The 21973-nt window shown below is 47.0% G+C and overlaps 1 protein-coding gene across 1 annotated transcript in view; it reads right to left on the bottom strand.

Moving 5' to 3' along the window:
* The window catches only part of POLR2D (RNA polymerase II subunit D), a 450734-nt gene extending 447078 nt beyond the window's left edge, over positions 1-3656 (bottom strand). Inside the window, exon 1 of the mRNA XM_077766744.1 lies at positions 3650-3656. The gene's annotated coding sequence lies outside the window, so the exon portion shown is untranslated. The remainder of the gene's footprint in view (positions 1-3649) is intronic.
* Positions 3657-21973: the final 18317 nt, after the last annotated feature.

The raw sequence follows: 21973 nt of genomic DNA, 5'->3' as shown, positions 1-21973 counted from the left end.
GGCCAGAGCGCTCCGAGGCGGGCCGCCGCCGACCGGGAACTGATTCCTATCCGAGAGGCCAGGGGAAACGACTGTGGAATCGGGGAGCAGGGGCGCGGGAAGCCCTTTTGGGCAGGAGCGGGGAGCGAAACGGCTGGCACCTCTGGCGCTTGGGTCCCCCTCCCTCCAAGTCCAGGCTGCGTGTGGAATACCCTCTTCCGCGCTCCTCCGGAGGAAAGCCCCTGACCTTGCACGCAGGGCGCTCCGAAGTTCCAAGTGCAAGAGGGCCGAGCTGTGATTGGTGCGCCCTGGGGGCGGTGGGGCCGGAGCGGGAGGAAGAGAAGGGAAGGCTGGGGTGCAGAGTTCTGGGCGCGATTCGGACCCCTCTACCTTGTGGCTTTGGGACCATGACCGGGGCTCCCTCGTGGCGAGGTCCTGAGGTGTCCGCAGAGGCCTTCGGCCCAGCTTGAAAGGAGTTTTAGACAGTGTGCATTTTTTCCTCCATGTTTATTATAGCTCCAGTGAAAAAGTTATGAAGAGTTGAGGCCATATGTAAAATTATGAAAGTCCACAAAAATATTTCAACCTTGAGCTTTGGTAGGTCGGTCAGAAGGTCCGGCAGCCCTGGCCCTGTCGTGTTCAGTGGTGCACTTGTGGGCGCTTCGGCCCTCCCTTCCCTGTAGTCCATGATCTGCTCAAGCCTTCTGGCTTGGGCCACGTGCAGGGCTCCTCATCAGACAGCCCCCACTTGCGCCCCCCCCCCATCTAGCCCCAAACTCTCGGCCCTGGCCTTGACCTCGCTCAGGTGGTGCAGCGCCTCCACGCAGCAGGAGGTGAGCTGGGGTGTGAAATGACCTGTCAGAATAGAGCTGGGGTGGGTTCTGACGCGAGGCTACCCTGGTTTGCTTCTGTTGGGGCTCCTGAAAGCATCGCGGGGTTGTGGGGGATGGGAGGGTTGTGTCAATTATACCTCAGAAAACTGTTACAAAATAAATCGTACCGGAAAGCCGTCTTGGAAGCAAACCCAGACAACTGGAAAAACAACCACCAACCCCCCTCCCACCCCCCAATCCAACTAAGAGGGAGGCATGCTGTTTTCAAAAGGGGCTGAGGGAGCACCTCAGCTGTAGACAGTCTGATGCAGACCCTGAACACAGTACAGAGTGAGCCTGAGCGGCTGGGGGCGGGGTGGGGAGTCCGGGTGTGACCCCCCCGGGGAAGGCCCAAACTGAAGCTGCTGTAAAACTGACCATCGCCCGGAGGCCGGGAGTATTTGGGCCAGACTTCCTCAGTGATGATTCGTTATTGCCAGGAGTGAGGGCTGGCACAGTGCTGTGCCCGGAACTGCCTGCCTCTGCTTGCCAGCACGGGTCCCTGAGGCCTAGGGAGTCTCCCTTCATGGGCTTGAAGGCAGAGCTGCCCTGGGTCAACCCCCTAGGCACCCTTCCCCAATGACAATCCTCTACCAAGTGGTAAATCATAATGAAGCCAGCTCGTTATCCAGGGCTACTGAGTACTAGGTGCTGTAGGTGTGTCATTTCCAATTCAACTGGCAAGCCTGTAAAGCAGACTATAATACCCATTTCACAGAATAGGAAACTGAGGTTCAGAGGAGTGAAGACCCTGGGCAAGGTCACATGGCTGGTTGGCAGTCTCCTCTCTCCGGTGCTACCTCTTCCTGCCCCACAGCCACAGGATGGACAGAGCCTGAAGAAAAGACTGCTGGGTAGGCACCCTCATCACTTGAGGCCCCAGTATCTGAGCCTCACACAGAGACCACAGGGTGGGCCAAGTTCCTCTCACTCCTATGAAAGTCAAGGTTCTGATCTGGCGCTATCTGGCCTCAGAGTCCAGCCCTTATTCACCCTTGTAGTCACCTCAGCTCCCCTAGGCCAGGTGCTAAGGCTGAAGGGGAACAGTGAGAGGGTCTAGAAAGGCACTCCTCAGCTGCCGGATGGGGATGTGGGTGCAGAATGTTCAAGAGAGAGGGGGAGTGTTACTGAAAGGTCACTGACCCAGTCTGTGTTTGGCCTGGAGTTCCATCTTGCGAGTGATGGAATGGGGAAACAGGCCTAGGGAGAGAGAGAGAGGAAAGGGCTCACACGGGGTCCCCAGTTGGTGGGTGCCCCTCCTGTGAGCTGTGAGGGGGGCCAGAGCAGCTCCCTCCCTAGGGGAGCTATGTAATTCAGCTTCATACTCTCCAGACTAGGGGACAGGGAGCCCCTACTTAGCCAGGAAGCCTTTCATTCCTAGAATTATCTAGGAGGAAGAAAAGTTTTCCTAGTTGCCTCAAGGATTTTACTCCATTTTCCCCTCTCAGTTAAGTGCTGCATTTGCCCTGTGAGATCCCAAGGCCTTAGGTGTTTTCCTCATACCTCAAAGTCAAGTCGGATGAGCCACTGATCGAAAAGTCATGTTACTTCAATGAATCAGTCCACATCTGGGAGCAGAATGGAACGCCGACTGCCTAACCCTTGCGAGCTGGGGGCTTCATCAGCCGACTTCTGTGTCGGACCCTGGGTGTCATCCTCACGAATTGGCAGAAACACACACATTAAAAGGCAGGTGTGTGTCAGGGGGCCTGGATGGCTTAGTCAGTTAAGGTCTGACTCTTGATCTCCCATCAGGTCATGGATCCTCCATAACGGGGGGGAGGGGGGGGGTTCGTGAGATTCTCTCTCTCCCTCTGCCCTTCACCCCGAAGGGAAAAAAAGGGAGTTGTGGATTTCAAGTGAAGTCCTCGCACAGCCAAGGCCTGGCGCTCAGTGGGTCCTGTGACTTGCTGTCTGTGTTCTTCCCCCTGTTTGACCTGCGGGTAGCCAACGTCCCCCACAGTCCTAAGATTGCCGCTGACTATACGGAGGGCTAATTGTTTGCTGGCAGCAGCGCCCAGCCCTGAGTGTTTTCAGAGTTCAGGGAAAAGCAATTGCAACTCTTCCGCTCTGTGATTATCTTTGTTCTCTGAATATCCACTTCATAAATTCTTTAATGTATGATCTCTGACTTACTGTGGAAGAAAAAGAAGAGAACACGGCTAGTGGTAGGATGCGATGATCAAATAAAAGCAAGTCATTGTACTTCGGCTCCGGGAAAGTGCAAGCCGCGATACGATTTCGGCTTTGGTAATGAAATGGAATTCCTTTTGAATCTAAAGTAGCCTCAGAACCCAAACGCAAGCTTTCCTCCCCTACTCGCCACGCGCACGCAGAGTCTGAGAACCAGGAGATCAACCCGCGACGCTCCTCCCCCCCCGGGCGTGCAGTCCCAGGCGAGGGCGCGCGGGGGCAGCACCGCGGCCGCCCGCAGGCCCGGCGCCCAGCAGTTGACATTGCAGGACTGGGGGATTTTCCACACTTGATTCCCTCGTTCTTTTTCGTCCGGTCGCCCATTGTTGTTTCCGAAGGGGTGGAGGAGGGCAGCCGCGCCTGTCCTCAAAGCCTCCTCCGGGGATGGCCCCGATTCCCACGGCGGGGCGTAGAGAGGGGTTTTATTTGGGGACAAACTTTTAAAGGGGACTTCGGATCGCGGCGGAATTAGACCCGCTGGAGGGGCCAGCCCCACGGACGCGAGCGACCTGCGCAGACCCTCGTGGCTGGCCAAGGAGGACCTGGGGAGGGGGCGCCAGGGCCCCGAGCCGAGCGACTTATGATCACTCTAGTTGAACCTTGGCATCCTCCTCTACGGAGGCCCATCTCTCCTGGGGTGTCCACACTCACCCCTCGGTGCCTCCTGCCTTTGGCCCCACTCTGTATATCCCCTGCCCCAGTCTCCTGGCGACTCCTATCTACCTAAGGCCTCCTCCTCCAGGAAGCCCGCTCCTTCCCACAGCAGACGTGTCCCTGTGACCGGGTGCCTGTCCTTATGTAGTACCACTGAGTACTACATTGAGTACCACTAGCACCCCAGGCTCTGCAAGGTACCCAGTTCCCTCCACCCCAGCCCTGCACAGAGGTCTGCCCGAGGTCTTCCATTGTGGCTGTCTTGTGGGTTGAAGGACTCAGGCTTAAATAGGCCACCTGAGGAACCGGGATGCCCGCTGCCCCCAATTCCACCTGACCTTCAGAGGGGCGCCCTAGAGCAGCCGTCTCTAATCCTCACTGCCTGTCCTGAGCCAGGTGGCCTGCCTTGTGAGCCGGCAGTGGCTGGAGGGGGGAGCACAGCCCTCCACAGCAGGACCCCGCAGGTGCCTCCCTCCAGCTCCTCCTTCCTCTGTGTGGTCCTAGGCTTTTAAGGCCCCCTCAAACCGTTCTGGAAAGATGGTGAGAGTATAAATAGATTAGTGAGAAGCTGAGCAATTCAGGTGGAAATGACACAGCGCTCGTCTTCCACCTGCCCCCAGGAGCAGAGCTTTACGACCTAGCTGTGGCCCTCGCGTGCCCCTCCACAGCCCTTGCCCTACTGGACCCGGTGACTGTCCACCCTGGCTGACCACTCACTCAGCCCCGCCCTTTCTGGCTCCCAGGCCTGCTGCCCGGTGCCGACTCCTTGCCCAGCCGTGGGGCCCTGTTCTGCATCTCCCTTCCCACCTGGACCACAGAGAGAGCAGGCAGCGAAGGCCCCTTCCTCCTCCGTGTGTCCCTGCTCTCGGGGTTACTGACAAGGCAGCTCCTGAACCCACAGCAGCAGGTTCTGCGAGCCTGGCGAGGTGGACACGCATAACGTTAGCCCGGGGGCATTGCCCTCGTTTTCACACTTGGAACTTCTCCCAAAGGGACACACCTTTAGAAATTCCAGAGCTGCGTCAGCCTGGCAAAGCCTGGGTCCTAGGGAGGGGCGGGGTGAGAGGTGCGTCTACATAGAACCCAGCTCCCAGTGGGACCTCATCCCTGCTTGATGCTATTGTATTTTTTGCCCAACCCAGCTGGGACAGATGGGCCGCCAGGGAGGGTGGTGGGGACTGGGAATATTCCCCGGGGGGCACAGCAGCCCTTCTGAAGGTGAGATGCTGGAGGCTGAGATAGCCACCAGCATCTGCTGTCTCCGCCCCCCACCCTGGCTCCCTGAAGCCACACAGAATGGGACATGGGTGAAAGAGGGTCTGTGCAGAGGCCCTGATGCTTTGCAAGGTGGGGGCGTCAGCCCCTTGCGGACAGCTTCATCTCTGTTACTCGAGTGACCAGCTTGTGCCTCCTCTGTCTCCCGCACTCAGTGGGCACCCCTCACGGAGGACCTGCCCCAGTACCTCCTTCTCTCATGCTCACCCGTGGTGTGTTCTTCCCGGCAGCCTACCCCTCCCTTATCTGGCCTGGCTCTTTTTAACTCAATTCATCTTGACGGTTATTAAAGATTGGCCATCCTGATATATTCGAGTTAGCATGAGGAGTCTGCTGATTTTTCTGATGGAAGCTCCTTTCCTGGGCAGAGCCACATGGCCTTCGACAGGGTCTGGGCCTGAGTGTGTGAGTAGGGGAAGGGGATATGGGCGGCTTCATGCAGAGCGCCTGGGTTTCACAGAGCCCACGTGTATGGCCTGCCTGCTCCAGGGGCGCTGTGGGGAGGGGGCTGTGTCTCCTGGAAACCAGGCCTTGGAAGGCACTGCTGTGCATCCCCCAGTGCCAGCAGAGGGGGACCTGGTTGGCCCGGCCACTTGCCCCCAGCTCCGCAGTGAACACCTCTCTTCTTGCTCCAAATGGGAATGTTCTTGCTGTTCACTTTTCTCGCTCTCCCTCTTTTTACCACCCTCCTTTAAAGAGGATCTTCCTATGGGAATTAGACATCGGTCCTGCCAGGCCCTGGTCCCGGAGCTCTGAGCAGCCAGTGGGGTGAGGGAGCCAGGCGTGTGGTGGGGATGCAGGGAGGCTGGCTCACAGCCACAGCTTTTACTTCAGTCCCACTGTCCCTTGGAATGAGGGGCACGCTGTGGTGCAGGGTGCATCAGGACGTCCACTGGCCGGAAGCCTGGGCAGGTGACAAGGCTCTGCCGTGGCTGTGCTGGAAAGAGCAGGGCGGGACTCGCTCCCCATGGTCAGTAGGGCTGGTGAGCACAGCTCAGACCCGCCTGCTGCGGGGGGTCAGCTCAGGGTCCCATGTGAGCACAGCTCAGACCCGCCTGCTGCGGGGGGTCAGCTCAGAGCCCCATGCTGGGTCTGTGACAAGACCCGGCTCTGTGCTGGTGCCGTGTGGACAGCCTCCCAGGCCGGGTCTCCTTTCATCAGTTTGCATGCATGGCCGAGCTGTGGGGGGGGGCCATGGTCACCTCCCCCTTTACGGACGAGGCCACTGAGACTCAGAGAGGCCAGGTCACTCTCCCAGGCCACAGAGCTATCTGTGAGGGGAGGCAAGAGGTGAAGAGAGGCCTCTGCCTTCAGGGCTGGGGCCAGGCAGGTAAGGAGGGCTGGGCAAGAGAGCCCGTGGCGCCTGCCTTCCGTGTCCTGGCCCACCCTCGGGCCGGGCGATGGCCTCCTCATAGGTGTTTGGCTCCTGACTTTGGCTTTTGGGTCACTGGAGATTGGGTTACACCTTCCTCCCATTGGGCTGGTCCCTTGATGTTCAGCTGAGCTGGGAGCCCAAGGAGGGCAGTTTCGGACTCAGCTGTATAAAGACAAAGCCAAGTGGGGCTGTTAGGAGCAAGGGGTGCTGTGTTCACACGGCAGCTCTGTCTACCCGGCTGTGTGACCCCAGGCAAATTACTTCACCTCTCTGAGCCTGGAATTCCTCATCCACACAAGGAGGATAATAAGAGGACCTGCTCTACAGGGTTGTAAGGATGCGTGAGCCTTCCTGTAAAGGGCCAGGTCCTGCTGGCCTCTGGTGGGCTCTGTGTCAGCATCCGTGTATTAATAACAGCTGACCAGATGGCCCTGTGGGACAGGCCCTGTGCCGGCCCCCTCTGTGCACTGATTTATTCGGTTCTCCTAGCTGCCCTATGGGCATCGTTCCCCCATTTCACAGATGAAGCTGAGGCTGAGAAAATATGAGTGGCTTGGCCGAGGGTACTCTGCCTCGTGCCTGGCAAGCATTTTGGCCCTGGGTTCATTTCTGGGCAGCCCGGACCATGGGGACCGAGAACCCGCTTCCCTCAGGCTCTCCCTGTGCTGGCTTGACTCTCCTTGGCCTGGTGGGGTTTGGGACTTCTTTGTTCCTACTTGGGACCCTCCTGCGTGTGCCCCTGAGGGCCCTAGCACCCCTCACACAGCCTCCCTTCCTTCTTTATTAGGACAGTAACTCTTGAAATATGTTAATTTCCCCATCTCATTTGCATCTCCTGGTCCCAACCTTCCCCTTTCCTCCTGGAGGCATCCATTTGCCTCCGGCGGTCTGGGCTTGCAAGAGTGAATATTTCACAACGAGCCTTTCTGAGTTTGCACCTGGCCAGTAGGCTTGACGGGCAGACTTTGTTGAGAGACAAGGATTTTCTAAATCTTTCATCTCTTTTTTTTTTTTAAATGTTTTTATTTATTTCTAGGAGAAAGAGAGAGAGAGAGACAGCGTGAACAGGGGAGGGTCAGAGAGAGAGGGAGTCACAGACTGAAACAGGCTCCAGGCTCTGAGCTGGCAGTCAGCACAGAGCCCGCCGCGGGGCTCGAACCCACGAACCGCGAGATCATGACCTAAGCGAAAGTCGGACGCTTAACCGACTAAGCCACCCAGACGCCCCTAAATCTTTCATCTCTTAACATTTTCAGGATGCAAGCCTGTGTTCTTGAATACAGAGGTGTCTGTAAGGGCCTCTCCCTCTGGAGCTGCCGGGTGTGGTCTGCTATGCAGGGCGGTGGCCTCTGCCAACAGGGGGGGAGCCCCAGAAGGGTACAATAAGGGGGGCTACATGCTCAGGAGGGTGCATGGGCAGTTTGTTTTCCTAAGCAGTCTTGGTTTCTTTGTGGCCGAGATGCTGCTGCTGATGCCTCAAATGGGGATGTAGAGTCTGACGGAGACCTGGGCTGGGCAGGGGGCTCCCCTTGGACCAGTGGGGACAGCCTATTCCTGTGACAGCCGGGACCGGGGGCTGCAGCAAGGCCTCTGTCTGTGCTCGCCCAGTAGGCTCTACCAGCCACCCCACACCCTGCAGCTGGCTTGCAGCTTGGGAGTCTCACCTGCCCTCTTGCTCTGGGGTCTCTAGAAGAATTGTGAATTCTGAAACCAAATGTTTACTTGAACCAGGCAGGTAGGACCAGAGCGTCCGAAGAGAGGGTTTGAGGATCACTCTTGGTTAGAGATGCAAACCGAGACACTTAGGGAACTTGCTTTAAAATGCCCTGGTAGTGAGGGGTGCATATGAGGCATGACGGGCATGGGCTGCTAATTGTAGAAGCTAGGGAAGAGCAGGTGAAAGTTCATTATGCTACTGACTCTACCAGGTGAATTTAAACTTCTCACAAACAAAAGCTAAGAAGTAAAATAAAGGCTTAACAATCATTGGATTGGAAGGGAGTGACCCGGTGGACAAAATCAGGCTTGGTCAGTTGCACACTGCGACGGTGGTCAGGCGGATCAGAGCAGATGGAGAAATAAAAAGCAATGTCTCAGCTCCTGGGCTGGACAAGGTGGTAGAGATGTGTTTCTCTGTGCTCCTCGCTGCTAAGTATAGCTACAAACCTTGGAGATGGCATGAGAGAAAAGCAGAGGAGGACTCTGGAAGGAGGAATTGGAAGACCAGCTGGTTGGAGAAGAAGGGACCCAGGCCTGGTATTCCCCAGCCCCCATGCTAGCAATGTAAGGAGGCCTGGTGGGCTCATTCCTCGCCCTCACGATACTGCTGAAAACAGGTGAGCAAGAAAGGTCAGCCAGGAGGTCTGATGACAGCAAGTGGCCAGGGGAAGTGCTCTCTGTCCCTGCTGGGCTGGACACTCTCCTCTCCTACCCAGAAACAATGGCACCAGCAAGCGAAGCCTACCTCCACTAGTACCCCCGCTTAGGAAGTGCCTTCCTCTCTGTGGAATGGAGAATCCCGCCACTACCTCGAGGCATCAGGTGGCTGGGCCTGGGCCAATCTCATCTGTCCCATAAGCACCAGCAGAGACCAGCGGGAGCCCCAGCAGCACTGGATCAACTCCAACAGACCAAAATAGTGCCATAAGCTCTGAAAATTATATTCTCATTGAAAACAGAGCACAAAAGTAGGCCAGGACCTGCATGCTATCCCTAAACCAGCAACTGACTGCTAAAATTAAATGTTTAACCATACACTCAGAGTCCAAACATAATAGTCGAGGATATGATAAAAAGTCACTCATTATACCAAGAACCAGGAAGATTGCAACTTGAATATGAAAAGAAAATTAATTAATGCCAACACAGAGATGAATCAGATGTTGGAATTATATGGCAAGGGTTTAAACTTTTTTTTTAATGTTTATTTATTTTTGAGAGGGAGACAGAGTATGAGCAGGGAAGGGGCAGAGAGAGAGGGAGACACAGAATCCGAAGCAGGCTTCAGGCTCCGAGCTGTCAGTACAGAACCTGATGCGGGGCTCAAACCCACGAACCGCGAGATCATGACCTGAGCTGAAGTTGGACGCTTAACTGACTGAGTCACCCAGGTACCCCGGCAAGGGTTTTAAAGTAGCTGTGATAAAAATGTTTCTACAAGTACTTACAAATTCTCCTGAAACAAATTAAAAAGCAAAATTTCAGTGGATAGAAGTTAAAAAAACATATCTGAAAAATATAAAAATGGAAATTTGAAAAAGTCCATTGGATGGACTTAATAGTAGAGGGGAGGTGACAGAGAATAGGAGATTGTAAACTTGATGGCAGAACAACAGAAGTGACCCAATCTGAGTCATGGAAAGAAAATAGACTAAAAACAATAACAAAACCACAAAAACAAAATCAAAATCCAAGCCTCAAGGACCTGTGGGACAAAAGATCCAACATTTGTGTCATATATCACTGGAATCTAGCTGGAGAACAGAGACAGGGGGACTGAAAGAGTATTTAGAGAAATAATAATGGATGAGACCTACTGTATTTGGCAAAATGCCTAAACCTACACATTCAAGAAACTGAGTGAACCCCTGTTGTGAGAAGTCCAAAAAAATTAATGTTGACATATCATCATTGAACTTCTGAAAATGAAAGACAAAGAAAAAATTCTTAACGGCAGTCAGAGAGAAATTTGTCTTCGTTTTTCTGCTTCTTCTTGATACCCATCTTTTAAAAACATTTCCCCTTATCAGAGAGAGGCAAACCAAGAAACAGACTCTTAACTATAGAGAACAAACTGATAGTTAGCAGAGGGGAAGTGGCAGGGGAGATGGGTGAAATGGGCGATAGGGATTAATGAGTGCACTTGTCATGACCAGCAATGACTAATATATAGAGTTGTTGGCTCACTGTGTTATACTCCTGAAGCTAATAAAACATGTATGTTAACTATACTGAAATTAAAATGAAAACTGAATAAAAAAATTCCTGTTATCATTTTGGTGGGTCTTTTGCTTTTGAAAACATTATTTCTAAGTTATGTAGATAATACATAGTGACTGCAAGAAAATTAAACATGTTACTCATTAAAAGGATAAAAATTACTGCAATCCTATACAGATATACAGATGGCCAATAGATACATGAAAAGATGCTCAACATTACTCATCATCAGGGAAATTAAGTCAAATCATAATGAGATATCACCTCACACCAGTCAGAATGGCTGGTATCACAAAAATAAGAAATAACAAGTATCGGTGAGGATGTGGATAAAAGGAGCCCTCCTGCACAATTGGTGAGAATGTAAATTGGTGCAACCACTATGGAAAACAGAATGGAGTTTACTCAAAAAACTAAAAATAGAAATACCATATGATACAGTAATTCTACTATATTACTGTAATTGCCCAAAGAAAATTAAAACACTAATTTGAAAAGATACATGCATTGCTATGTTTATTGCAGCATTATATACAATAGCCAAGATATGGAAGCAACCCAAGTGTCCACCAATAGATAAATGGATAAAGAAGAAGTGGTATATACAGACATAAAGAAGAATGAGATCTTGCCATTTGCAGCCATGCGGGTGTTGGGTATTTTGCTAAGTGAAACAGGTCAGGCAGAGAAAGACAAATACCATATGATTTCACTTACTTGTAGAATCTAAAAAAGCAAAACAAACAAACCAGAAACAGATCCATGAATACAGAGAATGAACTAAGTGGTTGCCCCAGGTGAGGGAGTGGGGGGATGGGTGAAATAGGTGAAGGAGATTAAGAGATATAAACTTCCAGTTATTAAACAATTACTGCAATCCCACCACCCAGAAGACACTACCATTAATATTCTGATATTTGTATATCCAGATCTTTTTCTATGTACATAAATGCATATGAACAAACATTTCAGTTAAAAAGAATCATAGAATGCATATCATTCTATAGTCTACTTTTCCATTTCTTTTTTTTTTAATTTTTTAATGTTTTATTTATTTCTGAGAGAGAGACAGTGTGAGCAGGAGACGGTCAGAGAGAGAGGGAGACACAGAATCTGAAGCAGCCTCCAGGCTCTGAGCTAGTCATCAGCACAGAGCCCAATGCGGGGCTTGAACCCATGAACCGTGAGATCATGACCTGCACTGAAGTCAGACACTTAACCGACTGAGCCACCCAGGCGCCCCTACTTTTCCATTTCAAAACATGTTATGAGCACCTTTTCTTGTCAAGAAAGGGACAAGTATATCATTGTTCGTACTGACTATATAGAATTTCATTGGATGGATATACTATAATTTAAATAATAAAAAATGTTGAAAATTCAGATTATTAATTGTAAATAATTCTGTGATAAGCATTTGTATATGTATATCTTTGTGCATTCATCTGATTATTGCATTAGAGTAAATTCAGAAATGTTGAATTTTGGAGTCAAAGTGTATGTATGGTTCAAAGTTTTTGATAAATATTGTCAAGTTGTCCTTCAAAAAGTTTTGCCAATGAATATGTCTGCTAGCAGTGTATAACAATACTAGTTTCCAGGAATACCAGGTCCTGACTCCATCATTGCATGTTCCCCTTCGGTTCCGGACAGAACAGCTTCTGTACTGGTATCCTGAGTGTGCCTAGCATGTTCTCCCCTCAGGAGCCTTTGACTTGCTGATCCCTCTGCCTGAAATATTTTTTCCCAGACATCCAAATGGACTTCATTTTTTCCCCTTTATTTTAATGTTTATTTATTTTTGGGAGAAAGAGAGAGAGAGAGAGAGACAGAGACAGAGACAGAGAGAGAGAGGCAGAGATAGAGGGAGACACAGAATCCAAAGCAGGCTCCAGGCTCTGAGCTGTCAGAGACTGACGCAGGGCTTGAATTCAAGAACCACGAGATGATGACCTGAGCTGAAGTTGTCCTTTTAACCAACTGAGCCACCCAGGCTCCCTGGCCTTGATTTTCTTTGAGTCTCTGCTCAGATGCCATTTGGTTAGAATTGCCTTCCTTGTTCATCTTATGTAAGAGAGCCATTCCGTCTTCCCTATCGTTTTCTAGCCCCCTTTCTTTTCTTTATCTTCCTCTCTTACACTTATCACCTCATCTTGCTCACACTAGGTCCTAATGTCCTAAAGGCAGAGACTTTCAATTCACTTCTGGATTCCAACTCTCAGGGATATATGTAGAGAATTTGAACAGATATTTAGTGAATGAAGGGCTAATATTTTAAAATTGTAGTAAGTTGGTAGAAGAAAAGTGGTATCTCACTTGTTTCAATTTGCATTTATTTAATTACTAATTAAAATGGTTTTCATTTTTTGCCATTTACTGTCCTCTTTTGCATATTATCCATTCGTTTCCTTACTTTATTTTTCTATTGAGATGTTTATCTTTTTTATTTTTAAATTTTACTTATTTTTTTAATAATTTAGTGTTTATTTACTTTGAGAGAGAGACAGAGAGCATGAGCAAGGCAGGGGCAGAGAGAAAGGGAGAGAGAGAATCTGAAGCAGTCCTGTGCCATCAGCACAGAGCCCAATGAGGGTCTTGAACTCACAAACTGTGAGATATGACCTGAGCTGAAGTCAAGAAGTTAGATGCTTAACTGACTGAGCCAACCAGTGGCTCCTTCCCTATCTTTTTAGTTTTTAATAGTTCTTTAAATATTAGTAGTATTAACCTCCTATGTATCATAGGTCTTAGAAATAATTTCTCACAGATTTTCATTTATCTTTAATTCAAATTTTTTGTCATATATAAGTTCTAGTTTTCTGTTTAGTCAATTCCATCCATTTTTCTTTACGTTTTCTTTTCTTATCTTGGTGTTGTGTTTAGAGAATTTTTCCACACCACTGGACTATGTGAAAGTCACCTTAAATAAATTCTTTTAGCACCTTTGTTGTATCTTTTTAATATTTAAATTTTAAATCCATCTGGAATTTATATTGCTATAATGTATGAGATAGAGATAGTTTTTAAAAATCATGTGTCTGTACCCCAATGTTCATAGCAGCACTTTCAACAATAGTCAAATCATGGAAAGAGCCTAAATGTCCATCAACTGATGAATGGATCAAGAAGATATGGTTTATATATACAATGTAATACTACATGACAATGAGAAAGAATGAAATCTGGCCATTTGTAGCAACATGGATGGAGCTCAAGGGTGTTATGCTAAGGGAAATAAGTCAGGCAGAGAAGTACAGATACCATATGTTTTCACTCATAAGTGGAACAGGAGAAACTTAACAGAGGACCATGGGGGAGGGAAAGGGGAAAAAATAGTTGGGGAGATGGAGGGAGGCAAACCATGAGAGACTCTTGAATACTGAGAACAAACTGAGGACTGATGGGGATGAGGGAGAGGGGAAGGGGGGTGATGGGTATGGAGGAGGGCACTTGTTGGGACAAGCACTGGGTGTTATAGGGAAACCAACCTGACGATAAACTATAAAAGAAAAAAAATCATGTGTCAATTTTCTCAATAACATTTGTTGAGTAATTCATTTTAATAGTGAGAACAAGTTGACAAGGTACAAAATTATAGTTTAAAGAAACTGGAGATCTAAGGTTATAAAGAAACTTAAATGTACCAAATTCCAGAAATTGGAAGAAATCCATGACTATTTCCATCCCTGCTGAAGGAAATGGGGGAGAAATCTGTTATAAATGGGAGTAAGAAGGAAATAGCCAGATGCATAGAAACCAAATAGAACAATAATAAATAGAAAATAGAAGACAAATAAATGGGGGTAAAAACAAAATAGCAGCTGGGCTTGCAGAATGGATTAGAATTCTGAGAAGCCCAAACATAGCAAGGCTGCACCTACCTGCCAAATAAAGCTGCACTAAAAGACAAATATAGCTCTACCCTCCACAACAGTGGCTTGGGAATGTGCTTCACTGGGAATAAATATCACTAACTTCTCAACTATTACTTTACAAAGTCTACTATGCTAAAATTCATACCAAGCCAAACTAAAAAACTGATGAAACATACAGAGAAACAATAACAATGCAGAGAAACAACCCATGGTCAAGAGAAGAAGCAATCAGTAGAAGTAGACCCAGAGATGGCCCAGAGGTTGGAATTATCAGAAAGGGATTTTAATATAGCTATAGTACATCTTATTAGGGATTCATCAGGAAAGATAGATAGCTTATGCACACACACGGGGAATTTCAACAGAAATATGGGAACAATCTGAAGAACCAAATGGAAATTCTAGAAATAAAAGATACTTTATCAAAAATGCAAAATTTATTGGCTGATTTTCTAATCAGGGAACTTGAAGACTAAGGTTAAGAAGTTAAGAGAAAATCTCCCAATGAAATACAAAGAGACAGGAATATAAAGAATAGAAAAGTGTCCAAGATCTATAACAATATCAAATGGTCCAATATATGTGTAAGTGAAGCATCAAAAGGAGAGATGATAGAATTTGGTACAGAAGAAATATTTAGCATAGATAATAGAGAATTTAACCACATTGATGGAAGACATCAACCCGTGATGCAAGGATCTCAGTGAATCTGAAGCAGTATAAACACAAATAAAACCATACCTTGACAAATCATAGACAAGCTACTGAAACCCAAAGATAAAGATAAAACTTTAATAGCCGCCAGAGAAAGGAGACATTTTGTACAGAGGAACAATGAATGAAAAGAGTTTACATTGACTTTTCATCAGAATCGATGGATGGCAGATGACAATGGAACAACATAAATGCTGAAATAAAAGCACATAAACAAAAACAAAAAACCTTTCCTTTCCAGATCGTACAGACATTAAAGTGATAATGAGGGCTATTATGAACAACTTCATGCCAATAAACTCAACAACTTAGATGAAATAGACAAAGTCTTGCAAATTGCAAATTCCTAAAACTCATACAAGAATAGAAAGTCTAAATACTCCTAAGTCTATCAAAGATATTAAACTTATAATTAAAAGCCTTTCTACAAAGAAAACTCCAGGCACAGTGGGTTCTCCAGGAAATCTATCAAACATTTAAGGAAGATGAAACTTCAGAGAAGATAGAGGAGGGCATACTTTTCAACTCATTTTATGAGGTCAGCTCACAGCCATGACACCAAAATGTGACCAAAAAAGTTATAAATTAATTAGAGACTAATATCCCTCCTAGACACACATGCAAAATTTCTTAACAAAATATTAGCAAATTGAATTGAGTAATTCATAGAATCACAGAAAGAATAATATATAATACAAGATGTGATCCCAGAGATGGAAAGTTCATCTACTATTCCAATAAGTTAATGAAATTTATGACCATAAGGTGGGGAATAAAGAAAACTAAACAACTAAAGGAGAAAAAGCATATCATTATCTCAATAAATGCAGAAAAAGCATTTGATAAAATTCAACATATATTAATGATAAAAAAGTCAGCCAGAAATAGAAGAGTATCTTCAGTCTCATAAAGGAAGATATGAAAACCTAGAAAAACAAGATTAAAAATACTTAAAAAATCATTAAAATTATCTGTGAATAAATCTGATAAAAGATGAGCAAGAATTCTACTGAAAATCGCACAAACATTGTTAAGAGAAATTAAATAAGAGCCAAGTCCATGTTCATGGACTGCAGTTCATAGTATTGAGAAAAAATCAATGTTTTTCAAACTGGTTTATGGATTCAACATGATCCTAAATAAAATTCCAGTAGTCTTTTTGAAGAAAGTTGATTCTAAAATTTATATGGAAACGTGAAAAACATAGAGGAGAGAAAACACTTTGGAAAAGAGGTACACTATCTGGTTTTAGGACCTGCAGTAAAGCTACGGTAATCACAATGGAAAAGCACTTCCATAAATATAGACAAACGGATGTGTGGGACAGAACAGAGGTGTGAAACTAATCTGCACAATATGGTCCGTTAATTTTAAAAATTCCCATCTTCTCATGCCCCAGCCCTTGGTAGCCACTCTTCTACTTGCTGTTGCTATGAGTTTGGCTTCCTTCCTTCCTCTCTTTCTCTTTCTTCCTTCCTTTCTTCCTTTCTTCCTCTCTATTTTTTTCTTTCTTCCTTCCTTCCTCTCTCTCTCTCTTTCTTTCCTTTCTTTTCTTTCTTTCTCTTTCTCTCTCTCTTTCTTTCTTCCTTCGTCTCTCTCTCTCTCTCTTTCCTTCCTCCCTCCCTCCCTTTCTTTCTTTCTTTCTTTCTTTCTCTCTTCTCTCTCTCTCTCTCTTTCTCTCTTTCTTTCTTCTCTCCTAGTGCTACCAACAATGTTTGAGCTCAGCCACACAGATCAAGGGCTAAAGCCCCTTAACTCTGCAGGGCCTCCTGCCAGACTGGGGCTGTTGTGTTATCCTTCTCCTGGGCACAGGTGGTTGGGGTTGATGTCTGTGTGGGCAAGGGTGTTGTGGTCACTCACTCTGGCCACATCCTCCTCCCTGTCTGGGGCCATGGGACTCTCTGGGAAAACCCTGCCCAGAAGAAATTGGGGAAACACACCTACGCGGTCAGATGGGAGATAATGGAGGAAACCAGGACATTTACTGAGCCCTCGCCTGGGCCGGCTCTGTGCTTTGCAGCCTTGGCCTGCATTAGCTTATACTGTCCTCACAATAGCCTTGTGAGGAGGAACTTCTGCTGTCCCAGCTTACAGAAAACACCAAGGCCCATGGAAAGACTGGCTGACACGTGCAGCTGGTGACTTGAGTGTTGTCACAGGTTTGGTGGTTTTGTGCGAGAATGTGGGCTGTGGACAGTTAAGGACTTTGGTATGAGGGGAACAGAGAGGTCGTGCAGAAGTGGGCACCTGCTGCTGACCTGCTGTAGGCCCCCTCCTGGGCTGGTGAGCTCCAGGGTTTGGGTGCTAGTGTGGGTGGGGCCACAGTCACCAAGTCTGCCCTGCTCACCCAGGCCTGTGTGCAGCCCCCTGTCTGCACACCCTCCCAGGACAGAGCCCGGAGGCAGCAGGGGTGTATTGCTCTCAAGGCCCACGATGGGCCCCCACCTGTGCATCTACCACAAGGAAAGCAGCACGCTGCCTGACTTTTACTGCTGCTCAACCCCCTGCCAGAGTGTGGTTGATAAATCACTTGGCCTCTATCTGCCTCAGTTTTCTTCTCCATAAATGTGGACAGTGCTGGGTAATGCATTTGGTGCTTACCAAATACATGCCAGGTGCTTTTTTAAGTGTGCCATACCAATGCACTAGATGGTAAGGATGTTTCTACCTCTGTCTTACAGAGAAAGAAACCAAGGCTCAGAGAAATCAAGTTCCCTGGCAAAGTCACCCAACCAAGCTATGCTAGTCTGCTTCTGTACTCCATTGGATGTCTGACAGTAAGCCCCTCCTGCAGACTGGGATGAGGGTGATGAGGAGGACAGGTAGGCTCTTTCTGTGGAGAAAAGGACAGGCTGCCTAGGGAAAGGGAGTTCAGCTGTGGGGAGGGGGTTCTCTATCCCGTTTGCAGGGCGCACCCAGTACTGCACCATGCTGCTCTTCCCAGGCCCAAGGCACCTACTACAGCCAGTTCTGACCTCTGGGAAGCCAATATCCACATTTCCACCCCAACTGGGTCCCTCTCTTCTTGTTGCCTCTGTTTTCCCTCTACCCACCCCTCTTTGACTGCATTACCCCTCTCCCGCCTTCAGCCTTGAGCTGTCTCTGTCTCCTGTTCCTCCTGCTCTGGACAAGGCTCCTTTGTGGGCCAACCCCATCATGGCCCCCCCTACCCTCACTGTGGAAGCATAGTCCCCAGCCCTTGGAATTTCCTGGGCACCCAAACTTGTAGCCATGGCCATGGATAACTGTCTTAATTACTCTCCATTGTTGAAAGTAAATCCAACTCATCACCAACTGAATACCATGAAATTTATATTTAAAAATAGAGATACTAAGGATTTGGAACGTTAATGGATTGCAACATTCTACACGCAAATGTAGAAGTTGTAATGTGTTTTCCAGCACATATTTTTAGCATTTTCAGCAAGTGAATTTTCCTCCCTGAGGTCCACTTGCTCTGTCCTGCCTGTTGATAGAGCTTGTTCTGAGCTTCGTCAAAAATCAAACTGCTGTTCAGTGACCCTATCACTTCATTCTGTGCAGGTCTCATGCTCCCACACATCTCAAAATAGCCTTGGGTTTTATAGTCAGATTCCACCGAGGGCTGCGGCCTGGACACAAGGTTAGCATGGATAGCTGTTCCCACCGCCAGTGAAGCTTGTGTGCTAGCTTCTGGAACTTTCTCATGGCAGTTTTCAATATCATCCCCAGAATCAGCAAAACCTTGTGACAAGCCAATTTTGTTGGAATTTTTGACAAACCTGGAGTGTTAACTATTTATAAAATTTTATGGCTTCCAAATAAGCACAACTTCACCGCACAACTAACTGCAGCTAACAGTGGACTTCTTACCAGAAACTTTCTTAAGTTCCTTTGTGTAGTCATTGAATAAATATCTTACATGGTTTATGCTTCAGTGGTGATTGTAAATATGACTGAAGACTGTGCTTTCTTAAGCACAGATAATGGTTAAACATTATTTCCTGCTGTTTTACTTTTAATGACATTTTATTTCTTTAGCAGGATCCTAAATTCGCCTTTAGTTAAGAAACTTCTTGCCCAGCCCTTGTTGCTGTACAAGAGTCTTCTGGAAGGAAGTGTCTTCAAGAGGAGAAAAAAGCTGTCTCTGGGCTTCAGAGAAGGAGTAAAGCACGTGCACATGATGGAGGATGCTGGCCTCTGGGGCTGGTTGTTGAAGTGCACAGCTTTAAACTTCATGCCAGCCCTGGCACATCTGAGGGGCGCCACCTGTTTAGTGCCTCAGTGATTCCATGTGTAGGCCATAGGGCATGGAGAACACGCCGGTGGGGGGCGACTGTGGAATCCTGGGTATAGTTTGAAATTTTCCTCCTGAAAGATTGACATGGCTATCATACTCTCCCCGCCCCTCCCACCCCGCCCCCAAATCACCAGAAGGGGCTACCTTCATCAACATCTTTCCTTTTCATCTTTCTTTGTGAAAGAAATCTCAGTGTTTGGGTTAAGATTATGTCAAGTTTCAGGTGACACATTCTTTTCCAGCCTCCCAGAGGCTGGTGGTAGATATAAGTCATTGTTCCCATCAGGGAGACAAGCTAAGACTTCAGCAGTGGTGGTGTAATGTGATAATGTTGGTGGAGGCGGTCATGATGGCAGTTGTGGTGGTGACGGTGTCATTGATGGTGAGGGTGGTGATGGTGGAGATGGTGATTTTGGTGACGGTGGTGATGGCGGTGGTAGTGATGGTGATGATGGTGGTTCTGGAGAAGCAGGCAGAGATTTCAGTTGCTCTTCACTCTTCACATCTCTTTCCTCCTTCCTCCTTCAGTCACACAATATCTGGAGTGACAGCAGCCATCCTGTAGCCATGAGACAGTAAGGATGAGAATTAAAGATGGTTTACTAAGGGAAGCAAAGTGGACCCTAGATGCCATGGCTGAACAGTTGAACCAGTGCCAACAGAAACCCTCCTCTGAACTTGTGGTTATATGAGAAAAATTATCGTCGTTGACCAAGCCACTCTTGGGCAGTTGGGGTTTCTATTATTTGCAGTCAAACACAGTACTGACAGAGGAATCCTGGGAAATGAGAAATGCTTGATGTCAGTACATGTAGCATTCTATCTGAGCACCTGCCTTCTCTTTTTTATACAATACTCTGCTCTTTTCTTATAATTTCTATTTCTTCCTTCATGTGTTTGGTAATTTTATATATCTTATAGTAATTATCACTAGTTGCATCAGTTGAAGTATTTGGAGGCCTGACTCCATTATTTCTTTTAAGTCTTTCTCCTCATTTCTTGCTGCCTCAACTATTTTGTAATTTTGGGAAGTGAGTTTTTTCCATAGTGCTTCTTTGTGACCTGGATTCAGAGAATTGATATTAACCTCTGCCAGGTGTCCATGGGGTGTGAGCAGCTCAAGAATACTTTTCATGTTGAATTTTCAGTATGTGTGGTACCTAGGCCATGAGGTACAATACAGTTGAACCCTAAGTGTATGTGACATGGGTCTTGAATTTATAAATTCTCAGGGATCATTTTCTCGACACCCTCTGTGGGCCCACAACCTCTTCTGCCACTTGTATTGCCATGAACCCAAGCCCCAAGGTGCATAAGCAGACCCAGTTGCCCCTCTTACCTGCACCAGGCATTCGAAGTACTGCCACTACTTAGCCTCTGGTTTCCATAACATTTTCCATTTTGGATCCCTGGTATTCATCCTCATTTCTTTTTGACCTCGACTATGCATTTAAGCAGGTGTTTTCCATATTTTACCCAGCATCTAGCACAATCCCAGGTAAGGCTTCCTGGACATCAAGAGTTAGGTTTTAGAATATCCTCTGGGCCACTATTTATAACATCCCTGCTCTGCTTACCCAGGAGCAAGAACCTGAGTCCTCCCTAAGAGACAATGAAGAGTGAGCTCTCCCAAGATTGGAGTGGGTTGGAATTTTTACAGATTTATCACCAGCACTAGCTCAATGCATGGCACATAGTGAATGCCCAGTAATTCTGTGGTTGAAGTTTGAATTAGGACTTGGTAATTTAACTGTCACACATCCATATGTGCCTCGTTAAGACACACTAAAATTATTTTGTAGAGAAATATTTAATAAAGTGGGAAAATGTTCTTGACATATTTTTAGTAACAAAACAAAACAAAACCAGAAAGGCAGCATAGGTTGCCTTGACAGCTATGCACAGTTTAAGTCCCATTTGGAAAAGTGAAATGGCGAAAGGAAAACATAAGAGAAAGATATAATGAAAATATAAAAGAGGTTGTCTGCCGGAGCAGGATTATAGAATATTTTTGTTTTTCTTTTTGTGCTTTTGTATTTTTTCCAAGTTTTTAAAGAAGAGAATATGCATGACTTTTGTAGTAGAACTTGTTTCGAAGGTGGAAGATAGGCCAATTTCTGTCACAGTGAGACTCTGCCGGGTCTGGGTCACCTCCAGGGCTGACTGCCCTCTGCATTCCTTGTCCTGGAAGTGCCAACACTTCCCCTTATGCACCTCGAGGCTGGTCCTTCTCAGGGATTGGGGTTTATGGAGGAAAATAAGACATAAGAGCAAGAATAATAGCATCACCAATGATAGTTAACATATACAATGCATACTCTGTGCCAGGCACATATATACTCACTTATATATATTATTCATTCAGTCCTCATGACATTATCCCAATTTTATAGATGAGATGAGTGAGGCAAATACATGTTATAATAAAGCATTTATCTAGAAAGTATACTGTTTTCAAATATATCATTGTATCAGTTAACACAGGCTGAGTTTGCTGCTGTAACAAACATCCCCCAAATCTCAGGAACTGAAAGCATCACATTTCTCTCTTATACTACATGGCCACTGTGGATCAGGTGGGTACTGATCTTCTTTCTTTACTTAAGGACCCAGGCTCCATCTTTTGTCTCTGTTATTGTCAAGGCAAGACAAAGGGATATGAGACTAATGTGAATTGGCTCTTAAAACTTACTCTACTGCTTCCTGGCTGCAGTAAGTCACATGACTACTGCAAGAGGCCAGGGCATGGCCTCCGGCCACGTGCCTGGAAATGAGAACTAAATTATTTGGAGAATGGCACTAATAACTCCTGTGGTCA

The sequence above is a fragment of the Crocuta crocuta genome, unplaced genomic scaffold (genome assembly GCF_008692635.1).
Source record: "Crocuta crocuta isolate KB4526 unplaced genomic scaffold, BGI_CrCroc_1.0 scaffold5, whole genome shotgun sequence".
Taxonomy (NCBI): Eukaryota; Metazoa; Chordata; class Mammalia; order Carnivora; family Hyaenidae; genus Crocuta; species Crocuta crocuta.
Note: the sequence above shows the minus strand (reverse complement) of the source record. Positions and strands in the feature narration are given on the sequence as shown.